A 23272-nucleotide genomic window follows, 5' to 3' on the forward strand; every position below is an offset into this window, starting at 1 on the left:
ATATGATATTATTGACTCTCCTAGTTCAGTTCTTTTTTATTCTTGAACACAGCTTTTAGAGTCTTGGTCGTGACCCTAAGCACTTTGTTTTCCAGTATTACCACCTGATACATAAATGCCATAGACACTTTAACTGGGTGAACCCTTTCGGATTGTGATTTAGCTTTGCTAGAATCCCCAGATAGAGATGTCCAGAGTTCTTAAGCACACTCTTAGGATCTTTGGATCCTTTTACCCTTGCCTTTTGGTTTAAAGGGTTACTGACTTTTTGCACTTGCCTTTTGGTTTAAAGAGCTATTGGCTTTTTTTCGCCTATTTTATTATTTTTCGCATGCATATAATTTTTCTTTTGCAACATGCTTTTTCTTTTATTATTTTGTTGCTTTTTCTTGCTTCAAGAATCAATTTTTTCGATTTTTCATATTACCAATAATACTTTTCCTTTATCATCATTCTTTTAAGAGCTAACACTCTTAATTTAAATTTCAAATATGCACTGTTTATTCATACATTCAGAAAACAAAAGCAATAACACCACATCAAAATAATTGAACTATTCTTATTATATAACTTGAAATTCATGTATCTCTCAATTCTTTTCAATTAAAATTTTCCTTTAAGCAAGGTGAGAGACATATGGAACATTTTACAACTTTAAGTCATAAATAAAAATGATCATGCAATAAGAACAAGAGAACAGACAATACAACATAACAGAAAACAGAAAAATAACATAAGAAAAGGAGATAAAGAGAACGAATCCACCTTTAATGGTAGCGGCTAGTACTCCTCCTTAAGGATCCAATGTGGTGCTTTATCTCTTCAATATCACTCCTTTGTCTCTGTTGTTCTTCCCTCATAGCCCTTTGTTCTTCCCTTATGGATCTTTGGTCTTCCCTTATTTCATTGAGGATGGTGGAATGCTCTTGATGCTCCATTCTCAACTGATTCATGTTAGTGCTTAGTTCTCCAAGAGAAGTGTGCCATTAATTCCAATAGCTTTGAGGAGAAAAATACATCTCTTGAGGCATCTCAGGGATCTCATGCTGAGGCGGCTGCATAGGGTCATGTGCATTCTCTCTAGTTTGCTCCATCCTCTTTTAAGTGATGGGCTTGTCCTCCCCAATGGAGATATCTCCCTCTATGACGATTCCAGCTGAATTGCATAGATGACAGATGAGGTGTGGGAATGCCAACCTTGCATTGGTGGAAGGTTTCTCAACTATCTTGTACAATTCTTGAGGGATCACCTCATGTACTTCTACCTCACTTCCAATCATGGTGCAATGGATCATGATGGCCATTTCAATAGTCACTTCTGACCGGTTGCTAGTGGAAATGATAGAGCGTTGGATGAATTTCAACCATCCTCTAGCTATGGACTTGAGGTCAAGCCTTCTTAGTTGAATGAGCTTGCCTTGGGAGTCTCTTTTCAACTATGCTCCTTCTATACAGATGTCTGAGAGCACTTGATCCAGTCTTTGATCAAAGTTGACTCTTCTAGTGTCAGGATGTGGGTCTCCTTGTATCAAGGGCAAGTTGAATGCCAACTTCACACTTTCCGGGCTAAAATCTAAGATTCTCCCTCTAACCATAGTGCTCCAATTTTTGGGATTTGGGTTCACATTAATGTCATGGTTTTTTGTGACCCATGCATTAGTATAAATCTCTTGCACCATTAAGATCCCAACCTCTTAGATGGGATTGGTTTGGACTTCCCAACCTCTTCTCCGGATCTCTCTTTGGATTTCTGGATACTCATTCTTCTTGAACCTGAAAGGGATTCAGAGATCACTTTCTTTTCTGCCACTACTTCATAGAAGTGGTCATGGTGCGCTTTGGTGATGAATCTCTCCATCTTCCAAGATTCAGAGGTGGCGGCTACTGTCTTTTCTTTCCTCTTTCTAGAGGATTCTCCAACCTTGGGTGCCATAAGTGGTAATGTGATGATTGGATTTTTGACGGTTTAGAATTTCACAAATGAAATCTCGTTGTAAAGTATAGTTTCCAAACCAACACTAATCCTTTCATACAAAAATTTGTTTGTCACTAGTATAAACCCCTAAAATCTATAAACCGAAGTATTGAACCACGGGTCATTCTCCCTAGGAATTACAATAAAGTGTTCTTGTTATTGGTTATGAGATGTATTTTGGGGTTTTTGAGATAATAGACAAGAAATGTAAATTGCAAAAGAAATAAACTAACAACTAACAAAGCTCTTGGCAAGGTATGAGAACTAGAAATCCTATCCTAGTTATCCTTATCAATTGTGATGAGAATTATGTATTGCTCCCATCTAGTTAACCTCTAACCATGGAGGAAAGTCAAGTGGATGAATTAACTTGGTTCCACAAGTCCTAGCCAACTCCCAAGGAAAGACTAGCTTTAGTTGCATCCAAATCAATTAGCAACTTTTAATTATCAATCAACAAAGGAATTAGATAACTCAAGTGTCACTAATACTCAACCAAAGCCAAGAGGAACAAAATCTAACTAATAGCTAGAAGAGACATTTCATCAAACACATAAAAGGCAATAAAAGTAAACAACATGAATTGCAAGAATTAAAGAGAGATCGAACTACAATGGTAAGTGATCAATAATAGAAAAGCAAAACAATTGTGAAACAACAAAGAACTTACCAATTGCAATGAAGAAGAAATGTAGATCTACAAAAGAAAGTTCATAAACTACAACTAACAATACAAAGGAATTACAAGAGAAATAGAATGCTAACTACAAGAGAACAATTAAGGAAGGAAAAGGAAAATTAAAAGAGAAAAAAAAAAGAAGTAGATCTAGATCTAAAACCTAATCCTAATCTTAGAGAGAAGTGAGAGCTTCGCTCTCTAAAACTAACTTTCCCTACAAAACTAAACTAAACTAAACTAATGGTAACTAAGTGTAAAGTATGTCAATTTGCCTTCAATCCTTGGCTTAAATAGCATTAGAAATGAGTTGGATTGGGCCCACAAGGCTTTAGAATTCGCTGGCCACGAATTTGCATTTAATGAATCACATGCAAATTGGCGTGTCCGCGTACCGTGCGCGTGCGCGCCCCTACACGCGATGTAACTATGGCAAATCTTATATCATTTCTAAGCCCTGGATGATAGCTTTTTAACACAACTATAACCGCATCATTTGGACCTCTATAGCTCAAGTTATGATCGATTGAGTGCGAAGAGGTCGGCTTGACAGATTTTGCGATTCCTACATTTCTTCATGAGTTCTCCATTTTTACATGCTTTTCCTTCATTCCCTTGATCCAATCTTTGCCTCCTAAATCTGAAATCACTTAACAAACATATCAAGGCATCTAATGGAATCAAGGTGAATTAAATTTAGCTATTTTAAGACCTAAAAAATCATGTTTTCACTCTTAAGCACAATTAAAGGAGAAGTTATAAAACCATGCTATTTCAATGGATAAATGTGGGTAAAAGGTTATAAAATCTCCTAAATCAACACAAGATAAATCCTACAAATAGGGTTTATCAACCTCCCCACACTTAAACCAAGCATGTCCTCATGCTTAAACCAAGAGAAAGCAAAGGGCATCAACATTTATTCAATGTGAGCTAATCTAAATGCAACATAAACTATATGCATCTATCTATATGAATGCAACTAAATACAAAATGATTCTACCTACTTGGTTAAAAATAAATCAATCTCCAAGACATACATGGACAAGTAGGGCTAAGGTCCCATGACGACTCATGAATCCTACCATTTTGAATATCAAAATGAAGTTCAAGTAGATTTGCTAGAAGAATGCTCATGAAAGCCAGAAATTAAGGAATTGAGCATCGAACCCTCACCAGAAGTGTTTGTACTCTAGTCGCTCAAGTGTATAGGGTCGATTCTCTCAATTCTCCCCTACTCATACTTTTCAAGATTTGTTTTTCATCTAACAATCAACAATTATTCAATGCATGCATACATTCATCATGGGATCTTTTCATAGGTTGTAATGGGGCTAGGGTCAAGGAATGATCATATATGGTTAAGTGGACTAGAATTTGAATCTTTGATTAACCTAGACTTTCTTACCTAACCTATATAATAACCTATATAATTAAGTACTAATCTAACCTCACTTTTTCACATACTCATGTATTTTCTTTTCGCTTTACAATACATATGCATTGACTTTATTGAGCATTGCTTTGGGGCATTTTGTCCCTTTTTTATTGCTTTTTTTTCTTTCTTTTTCTATATATATATATATATTTTTTTTTCCTTTTCCTTTCTTTTCTTTTCCATTTTTTTCTTTTGTTTTTCTCATATTTCTTTCTTTCTTTCAAGAATATCAATGCATATGGTTTTACATTTAATTAACACATGAGTATGTACCCAATTCCCAATATTTTCAACAAAATACAAAATACACCCTTTTTCCCAACCAATGTCCCATGTTTTCCCACGCTTGAATGATACTCACATACACTAGCCTAAGCTAATCAAAGGTGCAAATTAAGGACATTTATTGTAAAAAGTAGGGTGCCCTAAAACAGTTTCTTGGAAAAGAAATCATCACCCTAACCAAGTAGTCCTAATAGTAAAGAAGAGGTAAAAATATGTACAAATTCTAACTAACATGCAATCTATCATGCAATGCAATAACTAATCTAACAAAGAAAATAAAAATTGGTGTTGGGAAAGGAAATTGTTACCCATGGAGATCGGTCGGACGACCTCTCCATACTTAAAGATTGCACCATCCTCGGTGTATGCAAAGAAGAGCAAGGTGGATGGGTTGCTACAACTGATGAGCTTCTTCAAAAGGTTGTGCAGATGAACTTGTTTGTTGCCCCATTTAAAAGCTTTTCCTTTTCTTCCTTCTTGGTGGCCAAACTAGCACTTTTGTTTATTGTCCTTAAGTTGGACTTATGGGGAGCTCCTCATCAAGGTGGCTTGTGCTTAAACTCATATTGGAACATCCACCAATGCTTGGTTCTCCATTGTGCCCCAAGATTTCTTATTTGTTGCACCAAGTGTTAATGGAGTTCTACACAAGCTTGGGGCTCCCAAAGTTGATCATCGTCTTGTGATCCGGGATCCCACACTTTATTTTCACACCCGTCTTGAAGTTGATCTTCATAATTTGTCCAACCGTGTGGTGAGTAAGGTGAATTCTCAATAAAGTGGCCAACAATCCTCCTAGACCCTCTAGTTGAGCACTACTCCAACCTTTATATCTCATGTTTGAAGCATCAACCATAATGAGCCTGGATTTGCAACGCCAACCACAAAACATTTTTCTTTTACGCTTCATCCCACAAAGCTTCCTAAGTTGACCATCCGTTTCAAGCAAGCCATACTCAAGTGGGACAATAAAGCTAATAGAAATGAGTTTTACCCACTCAAGTGAAGGAGTAGATGGCAACCTAGGCAAATATGATTCCAAGGTTCTTGACAAAGCGTATTCCACTCCCATCATCCTATTTCTAAGGACTTCCACCTCCTCACAAGATCTCTTAATCTCAATCTTTTGTTCAATAATTTTATGTAACCCTTTTCCCGTACTCAATTCATAAATGGGAGGGTGAGAGAAATTTACCTCCACATTACTTTTCATCGCATCGGGAGAAGGTTCTTCAAGTTCAAAGGATCTACCACCACTAGAATTTGATGCTTGCTCTTCATTGACATGGGAACTCAATTCTTGTTCTATCCCATCCAAGTCTTCATATGGAATATGCCTTGGAGGTTGTGCACATCCCTCTTCAACATCAATTTCAATCTTCTTGGAGGGGTCTTCTTCAACTCTTGGAGGGGTCTTCTTCAACTCTAGGTTCCTATGGAGGTTCCGCATCTCCTAAGTCTTCACCCATTTCTTCCTTTTCTTTGATAATCCTAGCTTCCTCAAATTGTTCCAACACAAAGCAACTTCCCTCATTTCCCACCGGAGTTTCCAATCTCTCCTTCATGCTATGTTCTTCATTCGATTCTCCACATGTAGCCATGGGAGTTCCTTGAGTGTTCAAGCATTGGGAGACTAATTGATTTGTTACCGCATCCAAGGCAACCATGAAATTTTGCACATCCTTTTTTATCTCTTCTTGCCCTTGAACAAGAACGCCAAGGGTTTCATCCATTAGAGATTGGGGTGGGTGGAAGGGTTCATCATTTTGGGAGAAGGGTTCATAATAGGAAGGTGGTTCATCATAGTAATGATGTGGTAGTTCTATATACTCTATTTGTTCCATTTTTTGCTCAACACACTCCAATCTATTGTTCTCAAGTTGAAATTCTACAATCCCCTTCATGCTTCCCTCTTCGGTTGCTCCTCCACAATCATCCTTGGACATATGGTATGAGTCCCATGCATCTAACTTTTCATGGACAGTTGCTTGAAGTCGATCCATTTTTTCATTGAAAGATGGACATGGATATTCTTCCATGGAGGGTTGTGGTGGAAGGTAGAATTCATCTTGTGGTTGAAAGTTCTCATACATTGGAGGTGGTTCATCTTGGTCATGGTATGGAGGAGGTAGTTCTTGGAAGGGTTGATATTGGAATGGTGGTGGTTCTATATGTGGTTCAAATGGCTCAAAAGGTGGTTGGTATGGTGGATATGGATTAGGGTCATATGGAGGTGGTTCGTTGATGAGCGGAGAATTAATACGCTTTTTGGCATTGTTTTTAGGTAGTTTTTAGTATGATCTAGCTAATTTTAGGGATATTTTCATTGGTTTTTATGCTAAATTCACATTTTTGGACCTTACTATGAGTTTGTGTGTTTTTTTGTGATTTCAGGTACTTTCTGGCTGAAATTGAGGGACCTGAGCAAAACTCTGATAGAAGGCTGACAAAGGACTGCTGATGTTGTTGGATTCTGACCTCCCTGCACTCGAAATGGATTTTCTGGAGCTATAGAACTCTAAATGGCGCGCTCTCAACAGCGTTGAAAATTAGACATCCAGAGCTTTCCAGCAATATATAATAGTCTATACTTTATTCGAGATTAGATGACGCAAACTGGCGCTCAACGCCAGTTCGATGTTGCATTCTGGAGTCAAACGCCAGAAACACGTCATGAACCAGAGTTGAACGCCAAAAACACGTTACAACATGACGTTCAACTCCAAGAGAAGCCTCTGCATGTGTAAAGCTCAAGCTCAGCCCAAGCACACACCAAGTGGGCCCCGGAAGTGGATTTTTGCATCAATTACTTACTTCTGTAAACCCTAGTAGCTAGTCTAGTATAAATAGGACATTTTACTATTGTATTAGACATCTTTGGTCTCAGTTTTAATCTATTATTCATATTAGGAGACTATTGATCACGTTCATGGGGGCTGGCCATTTGGCCATGCCTGGACCATCACTTATGTAGTTTCAACGGTGGAGTTTCTACACACCATAGATTAAGGGTGTGGAGCTCTGCTGTACCTCGAGTTTTAATGCAATTACTACTATTTTCTATTTAATTCAGTTTATTCTTGTTCTAAGATATTCATTGCATTTCACCATGACGAATGTGATGATCCATGACACTCATCGTCATTCTCACCTATGAACGCGTGACTGACAACCACTTCCGTTCTACCTTAGACCGAACGCATATCTCTTAGATTCCTTAATCAGAATCTTCATGGTATAAGCTATAATTGATGGTGGCATTCATGAGAATTTGGAAAGTCTAAACTTTGTCTATGTTATTCCGAGTAGGATTCAGGGATTGAATGATTGTGACGAGCTTCAAACTCGCGATTGTTGGGCGTGATGATAAACGCAAAAGAATCAATGGATTCTATTCCGACATGATCGAGAACCGACAGATGATTAGCCGTGCTGTAACAAGAGCATTTGGACCTTTTTCACTGAGAGGATGGGATGTAGCCATTGATAACGGTGATGCCCTACATACAGCTTGCCATGGAAAGGAGTAAGAAGGATTGAAAGAAGGCAGTAGGAAAGCAGAAATTCAACAGGGATAAAGCATCTCCATATACTTATCTGAAATTCTCACCAATGATTTACATAAGTATTTCTATCTTTAATTTCTATTTATTTATTATTATTATTCGAAAACTCGATAACCATTTGAATCAACCTAACTGAGATTTACAAGATGACCATAGCTTGCTTCATACCAACAATCTCCATGGGATCGACCCTTACTCACGTAAGGTTTATTACTTGGATGACCCAGTGCACTTACTGGTTAGTTGTGCGGAGTTGTGAAGAAAGTGCTGAGTTAGTAGATGCACATACCAAGTTGAATGCCATTGTTAGAGATCACAATTTTCGTGCATCATGTTTTTGGCGCCGTTGGCGGGGATTGTTCGAGTTTGGACAACTGACAGTTCATCTTGTTGCTCAGATTAGGTAATTTTATTTTCAAAAATTTTTTCAAAAATCTTTAAAAAAAAATTTCTCACCTGTTTTCGAAAATTTTTCAAAATTCTTAAGAATGGATTCTAGAGTTTCATGAAGCATGTTGAAGCCTGGCTGGCTATAAAGCCATGTCTAAATTCTTTTGGACTTAGGCTTCAACTAATCACCAAAATGCATGTAATGCCCTACTAAAGCTTGGCTAGCTATTAAGCCATGTCTAATTTCTGGACCAGAGCTTTAGACTAACATTGAAAGATTCCTGGAATTCTTCTTAAAAATTTTGAATTTCTTATTTTCTTTTTCTTATAAGTTTTTCGAAAAAAATAAAAGAAAATACAAAAAAAAATCATAAAATCATAAAAACCAAAAATATTTTGTGATTCTTGTTTGAGTCTTGTGTCATGTTTTAAGTTTGGCGACAATTGCATATTCATCTTGTTCTTGCATTTTTCGAAAATTCATTCATTCATAATGTTCTTCATGATCTTCAAGTTGTTCTTGATGAATTTTCTTTTTTGATCTTCATATTTTATTGTTTTGTGTTGTGTGGTGTTTTTCATATACATTTTTGCATTCAGAGTGTCTAAGCATTGAAAATTTCTAAGTTTGGTGTCTTGCATGTTTTTCTTTTCTTGAAAATCTTTCAAAAATAAGTGTTGATGTTCATCTTGATCTTCAAAGTGTTCTTGGTGTTCATCTTGACATTCATAGTATTCTTGCATGCATCATGTATTTTGATTCATAATTTTCATGTTGTGAGTCATTTTTGTTGTTTTTCTCTCTCATCATTAAAAATTCAAAAATCAAAAAAATATATTTTCCTTATTTTTCTCAAAATTTCGAAAATTTGAGTTGACTTAGTCAAAAAAAAAACTTAGCTATTTCTTATAAGTCAAGTAAAATTTTCAATTTTAAAAAAATCTTATCTTTTCAAAACTTTTTCAAAAATCAAATCTTTTTCATTTTTTCTTACTATTTTTTGAAAATTTTCTTATCTTTATTTCATGATTTTCAAAAACTTTACTAACAATTAATGTGATTGATTAAAAAATTTGAAGTTTGTTACTTTCTTATTAAGAAAGGTTCAATCTTTAAATTCTAGAATCATATCTTTTAGTTTCTTGTTAGTCAAGTAATCAATTTTGATTTTAAAAATCAAATCTTTTTCAAAATATCTTTTCCATCAAATCTTTTTAATTAAATCTTTTTCAATCATATCTTTTTATATTTTTCAAAAATTTAATTTTAAAATGTCTTTTCCAATTTTTTATCTTTTCAAAAATTGATTTTCAAATCTTCTTCAACTAACTAGTTGACTTTTTGTTTGTATTAACTATATCTTATCTTTTTCAAAACCATTTAACTACTTTTCTCTCTCTAATTTTTGAAAATTACCTCCCTCTTTTTCAAAATTCTTTTAATTAACTATTTATTTTAAATTTTAATTTTTAATTTTAATTCTTCTTTTAATTTTCAAAAATCATTAACCCTTTTTCGAAATTAATTTTCGAATTCTCTCCCTCTCATAACCTTCTATTTATTTATTTATTTACTAACACCTCTCTTCATCTCAAAGAATCTGAACCTATCTTCACCCTTGTGTTTGGATTCTTACCTTTTCTTTCTTCTATTCCCTTTTTTCTTCTACTAACATAAAGGAATCTCTATACTGTGATATAGAGGATTCCTCTTCCTTTTCTGTTTTCTTCTTTCTCATATGAGCAGGAACGAGGAAAAAGGCATTCTTGTTGAAGCTAACCCTGAACCTGAAAGGACTCTGAAGAGGAAACTAAGAGAAGCTAAAATACAACAATCCACAGACAACCTTACTGAAATTTTCAAACAAGAAAAGGATATGGCAACCGAACCCAACAACAATAATGCAAGAAGGATGCTTGATGATTATACTACACCTACTTCCAAATTTGATGGAAGGAGCATCTCAATCCCTGCCATTGGAGCAAACAATTTCGAGCTGAAACCTCAACTAGTTGCTCTAATGCAACAGAACTGCAAGTTCCATGGACTTCCATCAGAAGATCCCTACTAGTTTTTAACTGAGTTCTTGCAGATCTGTGAGACTGTTAAGACTAATGGAGTAGATCCTGAAGTCTACAGGCTCATGCTTTTCCCTTTTGCTGTAAGAGACAAAGCTAGAACATGGTTGGACTCACAACCTAAAGATAGCCTGGACTCTTGGGATAAGCTGGTCATGGCCTTCTTGGCTAAGTTCTTTCCTTCTCAAAAGCTGAGCAAGCTTAGAGTGGATGTTCAGACCTTCAAACAAAAAGATGGCGAATCCCTCTATGAAGATTGGGAAAGATACAAGCAGATGACCAAAAGGTGTCCTTCTGACATGCTTTCAGAGTGGACCATTCTGGATATATTCTATTATGGTCTATCTGAGTTCTCTAAGATGTCACTGGACCATTCTGCAGGTGGATCCATTCACCTAAAGAAAATGCCTACAGAAGCTCAAGAACTTATTGACATGGTTACAAATAACCAGTTTATGTACACTTCTGAGAGAAATTCCGTAAATAATGGGACGCCTCAAAGGAAGGGAGTTCTTGAAATTGATGCTCTGACTGCCATATTGGCTCAGAACAAAATGTTGACTCAGCAAGTAAACATGATTTCTCAAAGTCTGAATGGATGGAAAAATGCATCCAACAGTACTAAAGAGGCATCTTCTAAAGAAGAAGCTTATGATCCTGAGAACCCTGCAATGGCAGAGGTAAATTACATCGGTGAACCTTAAGGAAACACCTATAATTCATCATGGAGAAATCATCCAAATTTTTCAAGGAAGGATCAACAAAAGCCTCAACAAGGCTTTAATAATGGTGGAAGAAATAGGCTCAGCAATAACAAGCCTTCTCCATCATCTTCTAAGCAACAAACAGAGAATTCTGAGCAGAGCACCTCTAACTTAGCAAACATAGTCTCTGATCTGTCTAAGGCCACTTTAAGTTTCATGAGTGAAACAAGATCCTCCATCAGAAATTTGGAGGCACAAGTGGGCCAGCTGAGTAAGAAAATTACTGAAACTCCTCCTAGTACTCTCCCAAGCAATACTGAAGAGAATCCTAAAAGAGATTGCAAGGCCATTGACATAATCAATATGTCTGAACCTAGGGAGGAAGTAGAGGACGTGAACCCCAATGAGGAAGACCTCATGGGATGTCTCTCAAGCAAAAAGGAGTTTCCTATTGAGGAACTAAAGGAATATGAGGCTCATATAGAGACCATAGAGATTCCATTAAACCTCCTTCTGCCATTTATGAGCTCTAAAGACTATTCTTCCTCTGAAGAGGATAGAGATGTAGAGCAAGTTGCTCAATATCTAGTAGCCATCATGAAGCTGAATGCCAAGTTGTTTGGTAATGAGACTTGGGAAGGTGAACATCCCTTGCTCATTAGTGAACTAGATACATGGGTTCAGCAAACTTTACCTCAAAAGAGACAAGATCCTTGCAAATTCTTAATACCCTGTACCATAGGCACCATGACCTTTGAAAAGGCTCTGTGTGACCTAGGGTCAGGCATAAATCTGATGCCACTCTCTGTAATGGAGAAGCTGGAGATCATTGAGGTACAACCTGCCATATTCTCACTACAGATGGCAGACAAGTCAGTAAGACAAGCTTATGGATTGGTAGAGGACGTGTTAGTGAAGGTTGAAGGCCTTTACATCCCTGCTGATTTCAAAATCTTAGACACTAGGAAGGAGGAGGATGAATGCATCATCCTTGGAAGACCTTTCCTAGCCAAAGCAGGAGCGGTGATAAATGTTAACAGAGGAGAATTAGTCCTTCAATTGAATGGGGACTACCTTGTGTTTAAGACCCAAGGGTGTTCTTCTGTATACACGGAGAGGAAGCATGAAAAGCTTCTCTCAGTACAGAGTCAAACAAAGCCCCCACAATCAAACTCTAAGTTTGGTGTTGAGAGGCCACAGCCAAACTCTAAGTATGGTGTTGAATCCCCACATCCAAACTCTAAGTTTGGTGTTGGGAGTCTACAACATTGACCTGATCACTTGTGAGGCTCCATGAGAGCCTACTGTCAAGCTATTGACAATAAAGAAGTGCTCATTGGGAGGCAACCCAATTTTTATTTATCTAATTTTATTTTTCTTTTATTGTTCTTTTATGTTTTATTAGGTTCATGATCATGTGGAGTCACGAAATAAATACTAAAATTAAAAATAGAATAAAAAATAGCAGAAGAAAAAGCACACCTTGGAGGAAGGGCTTACTGGCATCTAAACGCTAGTAAGGAGCATCTGGCTGGCGTTCATCGCCAGAACAGAGCATGTATCTGGCGTTGAATGCCAGAAATAAGCAGCATCCTAGCATTTAAACGCCAAGAATACACCCTAAGGAGAGCTGGTGCTGAACGCCAGAAACAAGCATGGAATTAGCGTTCAACGCTAGAAACATGCTGCAAACGGGCGTTGAACGCCCAAAACAAGCATGAAGCTGGCGTTCAACGCCAGAAATAAGCATCAATCTGGCGTTGAACGCCAGTATTGCATGCAGAGGGCATTTTACACGCCTCATTGGTGCAGGGATGATAATCCTTGACACCTCAGGATCTGTGGACCCCACAGGATCCCCACCTACCTCAACTCACCTTCTCTCTTCTTCACCAATCACCTCAATCTCTTTTCCTCATCACCTCTTCACCACTCACATCCATCCATCCTTCCCACCCAAACCCACCCTAAATGGCCAACACACAAACCTCTCTCCCTCTCCTTCATCTCTTCCTCTTCTTTTTCTATTCTTTTTTCTTTTGCTCGAGGACGAGCAACATTCTATGTTTGGTGTGGTAATTGCATTGCTTTTTGTTTTTCCATGACCATTAATGGCACCTAAGGCCAAAGAAACTTCTAGAAAGAGGAAAGGAAAGACAATTGCTTCCAGCTTTGAGCTAGGAGAGATGGAGAAATTCATTTCAAGGGTCCATAGCTCAATAGTAGAGCATTTGACTGCACATCAAGAGAGCCCACTCATGGACCTCAACAAAGAGCATGAGGAATTCCCTCATCAAGAAATCCCTGAGATAACTCAGGGGATACATTTTCCTCCACACAATTATTGGGAGCAACTAAGGATAGGAGCACCAAAATCACTAGGGATCAAGCAACAGAAGCAATGAAGAGACATAGAGGAGCTCAAAAAGCACCATTGGTCCTTCAAGAAGGTGCCATCCTCACTAAGGTGGACTCATTCCTTAACTTCCTTGTTCTTAATTCTCTGTTTTTCAATTTTATGCTATATGTTTGTCTATGTTTTGTGTCTTTACTACATGATCATTAGTATTTAGTAACTATGTCTTAAGGCTATGAATAATTCCATGAATCATTCACCTTTCTTAAATGAAAAATATTTTTAATACAAAAGAACAAGAAGTACATGAGTTTTGAATTTATCCTTGAATTTAGTTTAATTATATTAATGTGGTGACAATACTTTTTGTTTTCTGTATGAATGCTTGAACAGTGCATATTTTTGATCTTGTTGTTTATGAATGTTAAAATTGTTGGCTCTTGAAAGAATGATGAACAAGGAAAAATGTTACTGATAATCTGAAAAATCATAAATTTGATTCTTGAAGGAAGAAAAAGCAGTGAATAGCAAAAACTTGCGAAAAAAAAGAAATTTGGCGAAAAAATAATTAGAAAGAAAAAGAAAAAGCAAGCAGAAAAAGCCAATAGCCCTTAAAACCAAAAGACAAGGGTAAAAAGGATCCAAGGCTTTGAGCATCAATGGATAGGAGGGCCCAATGAAGTAAATCCAGGCTGAAGCGGCTAAATCAAGCTGTCCCTAACCATGTGCTTGTGGCATGCAGGTCCAAGTGAAAAGCTTGAGACTGAGTGGTTAAAGTCGTGATCCAAAGCAAAAAGAGTGTGCTTAAGAACTCTGGACACCTTTAACTGGGGACTTTGGCAAAGCTGAGTCACAATCTGAAAAGGTTCACCCAGTCATGTGTCTGTGGCATTTATGTATCCGGTGGTAATACTGGAAAACAAAGTGCTTAGGGCCACGGCCAAGACTCATAAAAGTAGCTGTGTTCAAGAATCAACATACTTAACTAGGAGAATCAATAACACTATCTGAAACTCTGAGTTCCTAGAGATGCCAATCATTCTAAACTTCAAAGGAAAAAGTGAGATGCCAAAACTGTTTAGAAACAAAATGCTACAAGTTCCGCTCATCTAATTAGAACTAATATTCATTGATATTTTGGGATTTATAGTATATTCTCTTCTTTTTATCCTATTTGATTTTTAGTTTCCTGGGGACAAGTAACAATTTAAGTTTGTTGTTGTGATGAGCGGATAATTTATACGCTTTTTGGCATTGTTTTTAGGTAGTTTTTAGTAAGATCTAGCTAATTTTAGGGATGTTTTCATTGGTTTTTATGCTAAATTCACATTTCTGGACTTTACTATGAGTTTGTGTGTTTTTTCTGTGATTTTAGGTACTTTCTGGCTGAAATTGAGGGACCTGAGCAAAACTCTGATAGAAGGCTGACAAAGGACTACTGATGCTGTTGGATTCTGACCTCCATCCACTAGAAATGTCATTTCTGGAGTTACAGAACTCCAATAGACGCGCTCTCAATGGCGTTGGAAAGTAGACATCCAGAACTTTCCAGAAATATATAATAGTCCTTACTTTAATCGAGATTAGATAACTCAAACTGGCGCTCAACACCAACTCCATGTTGTATTCTGGAGTCAAACGCCAGAAACACGTTATGAACTAGAGTTGAACGCCAAAAACATGTTACAACATGACATTCAACTCCAAGAGAAGCCTCTACACGTGTAAAGCTCAAGCTCAGCCCAAGCACACACCAAGTGGGCCCCGGAAGTGGATTTTTGCATCAATTACTTACTTCTGTAAACCCTAGTAGCTAGTCTAGTATAAATAGGACATTTTACTATTGTATTAGATATCTTTGGTCTCAGTTTTAATCTATTATTCATCTTAGAAGACTATTGATCACGTTCATAGGGGTTGGCCATTCGGCCATCCCTGGACCATCACTTATGTATTTTCAACGGTGGAGTTTATACACACCATAGATTAAGGGTGTGGAGCTCTGCTGTACCTCGAGTTTTAATGCAATTACTACTATTTTCTATTCAATTCAATTTATTCTTGTTCTAAGATATTCGTTGCACTTCACCATGACGAATGTGATGATCTGTGACACTCATCCTCATTCTCACCTATGAACACGTGACTGACAACCACTTCCGTTCTACCTTAGACTGAACACATAACTCTTAGATGCCTTAATCAGAATCTTCATGGTATAAGCTAGAATTGATGGCGGCATTCATGAGAATCTGGAAATTCTAAACCTTGTCTGTTGTATTCTGAGTAGGATTCAGGGATTGAATGACTGTGACGAGCTTCAAACTTGCGATTGTTGGGCGTGATGACAAGCGCAAAAGAATCAATGGATTCTATTCCGACATGATCGAGAACCGACAGATGATTAGTCGTGCTGTGACAAGAGAAAACAAAAATCAAAAGCTAATAGAAAACAAGAGAAACAAAATTCTATAACTAGCAAATAAAGTAAAAAGCAAGATATTCATACTATTCACATATGTACAATAACCAATAACATAACACCATTGCAACTCCCCAGCAACGGCGCCATTTTGATGATTGGATTTTTTACGGTTTAGAATTTCCCAAATGAAATCTCGTTGTAAAGTATAGTTTCCAAACCAACACTAATCCTTTCATACAAAAATTTGTTTGTCACTAGTACAAACCCCTAAAATCTATAATCCGAAGTATTGAACCACGGGTCATTCTCCCTAGGAATTATAGTAAAGTGTTCTTATTATTGGTTATGAGATGTATTTTGGGGTTTTTGAGATAATAGACAAGAAATATAAATTGCAAAAGAAATAAACTAACAACTAACAAAGCTCTTGGCAAGGTATGAGAACTAGAAATCCTATCCTAGTTATCCTTATCAATTGTGATGAGAATTGTGTATTGCTCTCACCTAGTTAACCTCTAACCATGGAGGAAAGTCAAGTGGATGAATTAACTTGGTTCCACAAGTCCTAGCCAACTCCCAAGGAAAGATTAGCTTTAGTGGCATCCAAATCAATTAGCAACTTCCAATTATCAATCAACAAAGGAATTAGATAAGTCAAGTGTCACTAATTACTCAACCAAAGCCAAGAGGAACAAAATCTAACTAATAGCTAGAAGAGACATTTAATCAAACATATAAAATGCAATAAAAGTAAACAACATGAATTGCAAGAATTAAAGAGAGATATAACTACAATGGCAAGAGATAAATAATAGAAAAGCAAAATAATTGTGAAACAACAGAGAACTTACCAATTGCATTGAAGAAGAAATGTAGATCTACAAAAGAAAGTTCATAAACTACAACTAACAATACAAAGGAATTACAAGAGAAATAGAATGCTACAACTACAAGAGAACAATTAAGGAAGGAAAAGGAAAATTAAGAGAGAAGAAGAAGTAGATCTAGATCTAAAACCTAATCCTAATCCTAGAGAGAAGTGAGAGCTTCTCTCTCTAAAACTAACTTACCCTCCAAAACTAAACTAAACTAAACTAATGGTAACTAAGTATAAAGTATGTCAATTCCCCTTCAATCTTTGGCTTAAATAGCATTAGATATGAGTTGGATTGGCCCCACAAGGCTTTAGAATTCGCTGGCCACGAATTTGCATTTAATGAATCACATGCAAATCAGTGCGTCTGCGTACCATGCACGTGCGCACCTCTACGTGCAATGAAACTATGGCAAATCTTATATCATTTCGAAGCCCCAGATGTTAGCTTTCCAACGCAATTAGAACCGCATCATTTGGACATCTGTAGCTCAAGTTATGGTCGATTGAATGCGAAGAGGTCGGCTTGACAGCTTTTGCGATTCCTACATTTCTTCCTGAGTTCTCCATTTTCACATGCTTTTCCTTCATTCCCTTGATCCAATCTTTGCCTCCTAAATCTGAAATCACTTAACAAACATATCAAGGCATCTAATGGAATCACAGTGAATTAAATTTAGCTATTTTAAGACCTAAAAAAGCATGTTTTCACTCTTAAGCACAATTAAAAGAGAAGTTATAAAAGCATGCTATTTCAATGGATAAATGTGGGTAAAAGGTTATAAAATCCCCTAAATCGAGCACAAGATAAACCCTACAAATGGGGTTTATCATAATGGAAAGCAAAAAAGCAATGCTTTTTCAACACCAAACTTAACAGCTTTGGTCATCCTCGAGCAAAAATAAAGAAAAGAGAAGAATAGAGTAGAAGAAGAAGAAAATAGAAGGAGATAAAGGGAGAGAGAGGGTTCGGCCGAATGGGGCTTATGAGTGTATTTGAGAGTTGTGTGTATGAAGGGTTAAGAAGAGGGAATTTATAGGAGTGGGCTAGGGTTGGTTTAGTCATGGGTGGGTAAATGGTAGGAAAATTTGATTTTGAAGTGGGTGGGGGTTGGTGGGAGTGATGATGGTTTTGGAGAAGTGATATAGATGTGATTGGGCTAGGGTTTATAGGGAAGAGTGTGTGGGGAAGTGTGAAAGAAAGAAAGAAGAAGTGGGGTAGGTAAAGATATTGTGGGACCCACTGGTCCTGAAATGCTAGGAAATTCAGATTTCCTGCCCTTTGCACTGGCATTTGAAAGCCCAGGGTGTGCTCCCTGGCTGGCATTCAACGCTAACAATACTCCATCCAAAGTGTTCTGTTTTTACTGCTGAATTTTTATGTCTCTGTTTTAACTGCTTCACATGATCATGAACCTAAAAAAAACTTGAAAAAAAATTAAGGAATTAAAAGAAATTGAAATAATTAATTAAAGTTGGGTTGCCTCCCAACAAGAGCTTCTTTAACGTCATTAGCTTGACGGTTAGCTCCCTTACAGCGAAATTTCTTCCTGTCTTCTCATGAACGAGCTCCACATGCTCTAGAGACAGGATATGACTCACTGTATGTGGTATGACTGGTTTCTTGGTGAAGACAACTCTCATGCTAGGTGATAGGCCTTCAGTGGGGACTTCGTTGTCCCTCCAGCCATTAGGTACTTTCTTCTTAATACTTTTTTGCTTAGAGCTTGTTGGTGGCTGCCCAACACTAAACTTAGAATTGATATCTGGGCCGGGGACTCTATAAAGCTCTGTCCAGAAAGAGAGGGTTTGTGATGACAAGTCATCATATACCCATTTTTCAAGCTAATTTCACTTGTTTTATTAGTTTTTATGCACTTTCTTGCATCCTAAGTAAGTGATTTGGAATGAAAATGCATAACTTCTTTAAATCAAGCAACTACCATTAAATTGATGCTAAATCATGAGGTTTGAGCAAGAATTAATTGATTTTTAATGAATTATAAACCTTGTGAATTTAGAGATACTTTGAGTGGTTGTTTTGGTTTCTTGTAGGTGAAGAAAGAAAGAAAAAAAGAAAAAACGTGGCTTAAGAAAGCGTGGCCCAAGGAGAAAAGAGTGTGGCGCATGGAAGGGAGGAAGCAAACATTGCCCTCCACAAGGGCACACTGCCCTCCAGGAGGGCAACATAATGAAACAAGCTTTGAGAAGCAACACTGCCCTGCCCACAACAAGGGCAGAGCACAAATTGATGCCAAGGATCAAGGAGAGAAAAAACTCTGACCTGCCCTCCTCAAGGGCAATATCGGGCTCATCAAAGGAATAAATTCAAAGAAAAAGCTCACCAATGCTTGGCACAAGGATCGAACACGGCACCATGAGGAAGCAAGGAACTAGACCTTATTTTGGTGCCAAGAAAACCAAGAAAAAAAGGTAGCGTGTGCATTGCCTGAGTTTCGAACGCGGAGCTTCATTTTTGGAAACATTGCCCTGCCCTCCGCGAGGGCAGGGCAGCATTTTGTGGTGCACAGCCAGCGCACCAGATTGGCACGCACCAAGGACTCTCGGTAGCATCAGCACGCACGGGCAGCAGAATCTGGCGCACCAAAAAACTCTACCCTACCCTCCACAAGGGCAGGGCAGCATCCTGCAGCACCACACGCACCAACCACGCACGCACAAGGCCGCACGCACAATTTCTTGCCCTGCCCTCCACAAGGGCAGGGCAGCCTCCTGGAAGCAAATTTTCTTGGGCTGAAAATTGGATTAAAAATCCAATTTAATTCATTTCTTCACCAAATCAAAAGCCCATCTAAATCCCAAGATCCAAGAATAGAAAGTGTATAAATAGGAGATAGTTTGATGTAATTAGAACCTTTCTTTTGAGCTTTGAATCTTTACTTTTATTTTTGAACTTTTGAACCTTCTCTTGGAGACTTCACTGAGATTTCAGAGAATTGGGGAGGAGAATTGATCTCTCTTCTTCCTCGTTCTTGCTCAAGCATTTTTACTTTTCTTGTTTGAGTCTTGGGTGTGAAGAATTGAGGAATTTCTGTCTCAATCTCCATTCAAGATCTCTTTAATTTCTCTTATGCATAATTGAGTTCAATTACATTTCCTTTACTGCTTCTTCTTTAAATTCTTGTTAATTGCTTTGTGAACTTGGATCTAGGAAGGCAATTGAGATCTAGACTCTGCTATCTAGTCTCTAGAGCCCTGAGATCCCATTTTCCTTTTGGGTTCTTCTGTGAACCCCTGCTGCAATTTAATTTCCATTTCTGTTTGAGATCTAGTTACTTCCAATTCATCTTCTGCTTTATTAATTGTTGCAATTTAATTTCCCTCGTTTGAATTCTGAAATCCCAATCCTCAAATCCCTTTTTCATTCAAGCAATTTATATTTCTTGCATTTTAAGTTACTGCAATTTACATTTCTTGCACTTTAAGTTTCAGTCATTTAATTTCTTGTTCTTTAAGATTCAGCATCTTTTACTTTTCTGCTCTTTAATTTACTGCAATTTTCCCCTCTCCCTTTACATTCCAAGTAATTTAGTTTCTGTTAATGATAAACCACTCAACCAATACTTGATTCGCTTGACTAAATCAACCACTAAACTAAAATTGCTCAATCCTTCAATCCCTGTGGGATCGAACTCACTCCCGTGAGTTTTATTACTTGATGCGACCTGGTACACTTGCCGGTGAGTTTTGTGTTGGACCGTTTTCCACACATCAAGTTTTTGGCGCCGTTGCCGGGGATTGAAATAGATTGACAATGATTAAGTGAAGTGGAGGTCTAGATCAAGCACTTTTTCTTTATTTTTAAACTAAGCACATTAACTGTTTGACACATTGTGTTACCTAACCCTCTAACCACATTCTAGCATTAGAATGTCCATGTTTCATTTGGTTTGTTTGTGATTCTTGCAAGTCCTGGAGGCTGAGGTGCGTGAAGAGGGAGTGAGCAACAATACCCAGCCTGCAAGAAGGGTGTTGGCCTCTTACACTATCCCCAATGCAAGAAACTGCGGGAGTAGCATACTCACTCCCAATGTTCATGCAAATAATTTTGAGTTGAAGCCTCAACTTATCACTCTGGTGCAGAACAATTACTCCTATGGAGGAAGTCCACTTGAAGATCCAAACCAACACTTATCCATCTTCCTCAGGATTTGTGAAACTGTCAAAACAAGTGGTGTGCATCCAGACATCTACAAGCTACTGCTGTTTCCATTCTCTCTGAAGGATAAGGCCACTCAATGGCTAGAGACATTTCCCAAAGAAAGCATCAATAATTGGGAAGACTTAGTGAGCAAATTCCTAGCCAAGTTCTATCCTCCCCAAAGGATTATCAAGCTGAAAACAGAGGTGCAAACATTCATTCAAATGGATAGAGAGTCGCTGTATGATGCCTGGGAGAGATACAAGGCCTTAATCAGGAAATGTCCCCCAGAAATGTTTAGTGAGTGGGATAGACTCCAAAACTTCTATGAATGGTTGACTCAGAAAGCTCAAGAAGCATTAGATCATTCAGTAGGAGGCTCATTGCAGCTAATGAAGACAGCAGAGGAAGCCCAAAACCTCATAGAGATGGTAGCAAACAATCAATATTTCTTTGCTCATCAAAGACAACGCCAACCAGCCCAGAGAAGGGATGTGCTGGAGCTTGAAGGTGTTGACGTTCTCTTGGCACAAAATAGACAGATGCATCAACAGCTTCAACAACAAATAGAAATGATGGCCAAGAAAATTGATGGACTGCAAGGTGTTGCAGTAAACACACAATGCCAATTTCAAACCTCACATGGGTGGAATCAATCTGAAGAAAGTTTTGGGACATTCAATTTTGAGCAACAAAGCCCTGAGCAGGTGCAATGCATGAACAATACTTCAAGTTCATTTCAACACAATTTTCATGGTGATGCACACAAGACACCCTGGAAGACTCATTCTAATTCAAGGTGGGGTGAGCATCAGAATCAAGGACAAAGGGACTTCAACTCTGGCAGCCTCAGCAACACAAGCAACCATAACCATTCATCCAATAATACTAACCAATTCAAAAATTCACAAAACACATATCACCAACCCCATAATCACTCACAAAACCACCAGAATAACTTTTTCACATCCACGTCCCACCCACAAAGTACCCCCACAATTAATTCAAACAATTTCCAACAACAACCATCTCATTTCACACAACCACAACCAAATTCAGACTCTCAAAGAATCTCAAGTCTAGAGAAAATGATGGAGAAACTCATGAAAAATCAAGAGATGGCAAGACAAGATCAGGAAGCTGCAAGGAAAGATCAGACCCTGGCATTCAAAAACCAAGAAACCTCAATCAGAAACCTTCAGAGACACATGGGGCAAATGGCTAAGCAAATTTCAGAAATGGATGAGAAGAGAGCAAATGCCTTCCCCAATGTCACTAAAGAACACCTAAGGGACAAAGGAAAAGCCACAAAATGGGAGGAGTGCAAAGTAATCACAGTGGGAAGTGAGAAGACTATGAAGAAGGAAGCCATCAATCAGGACAAACACAACAGAGAAGTTCCACAAGAAGAGACAGAGGGGAAAAGTAAAGAGGATCAAGAAACCAAAAATGTACAAATTTCAAAGGGATACAAGAACACCCTTGAATCACAACTACAAGAGAAGAGGGAAGGAGTGAATCCTTGTGTCCCCAAACTTCCATACCCTCAGAGGTTTAAAAAAGAAAATGAGAATAAGCAATACTCAAAATTCCTGGACATATTCAAAACACTCAGCATCAACATTCCTTTCTTGGAAGCACTTGAACAGATTCCACTATATGCCAAATTCATGAAGGAAGTGCTGACAAAGAAAAGATCCCTGAAGGAAGGACAGATTGTTGAGATGACAAAGGAATGTAGTGCTATCCTCCAAAGAGAGTTGCCAGAGAAGAAAGATGATCCTGGGACATTTTACATACCTTGCACCATAGGAAACATAACAATTGAGAAGTCATTCTGTGACCTCGGTGCAAGCATAAAATTGATGCCTTTGTCTCTAATGAGGAAACTTCAAATTTCTGAGCTGAAGTCCACACAAATAGTTCTCCAATTGGCTGACAAATCCACTAAGCAAGCACTGGGAGTTGTGGAGAATGTGTTGGTAAAAGTGGGAAAATTCTTTCTCCCTGTTGACTTTGTTATCTCAGATATAGAAGAGGACCCTAACACTCCCATCATCCTAGGAAGGCCTTTCCTAGCTACGGGCAGAGCATTGATAGATGTGGAAAAAGGGGAATTGTTGCTGAGAGTGCATGATGAACATCTAGCATTCCATGTTTTTAAAACCTTGCATGAATCCATTCAAGAAGAAGATTTTATGAAGGATAAGGCCAGAGATCAAAGTTTGAAGGAGGCAGTCAATGAGTTAACTCCAAGACTCCTAAATCCATGCTTGAAAGCAGTAGAGATGGTGCAACAAACCAAAGAAGTCAAGGAGGAACTAGATCCAAAACCCCCAGAT

The sequence above is a fragment of the Arachis hypogaea genome, chromosome 3, assembly GCF_003086295.3.
Source record: "Arachis hypogaea cultivar Tifrunner chromosome 3, arahy.Tifrunner.gnm2.J5K5, whole genome shotgun sequence".
NCBI lineage: Eukaryota > Viridiplantae > Streptophyta > Magnoliopsida > Fabales > Fabaceae > Arachis > Arachis hypogaea.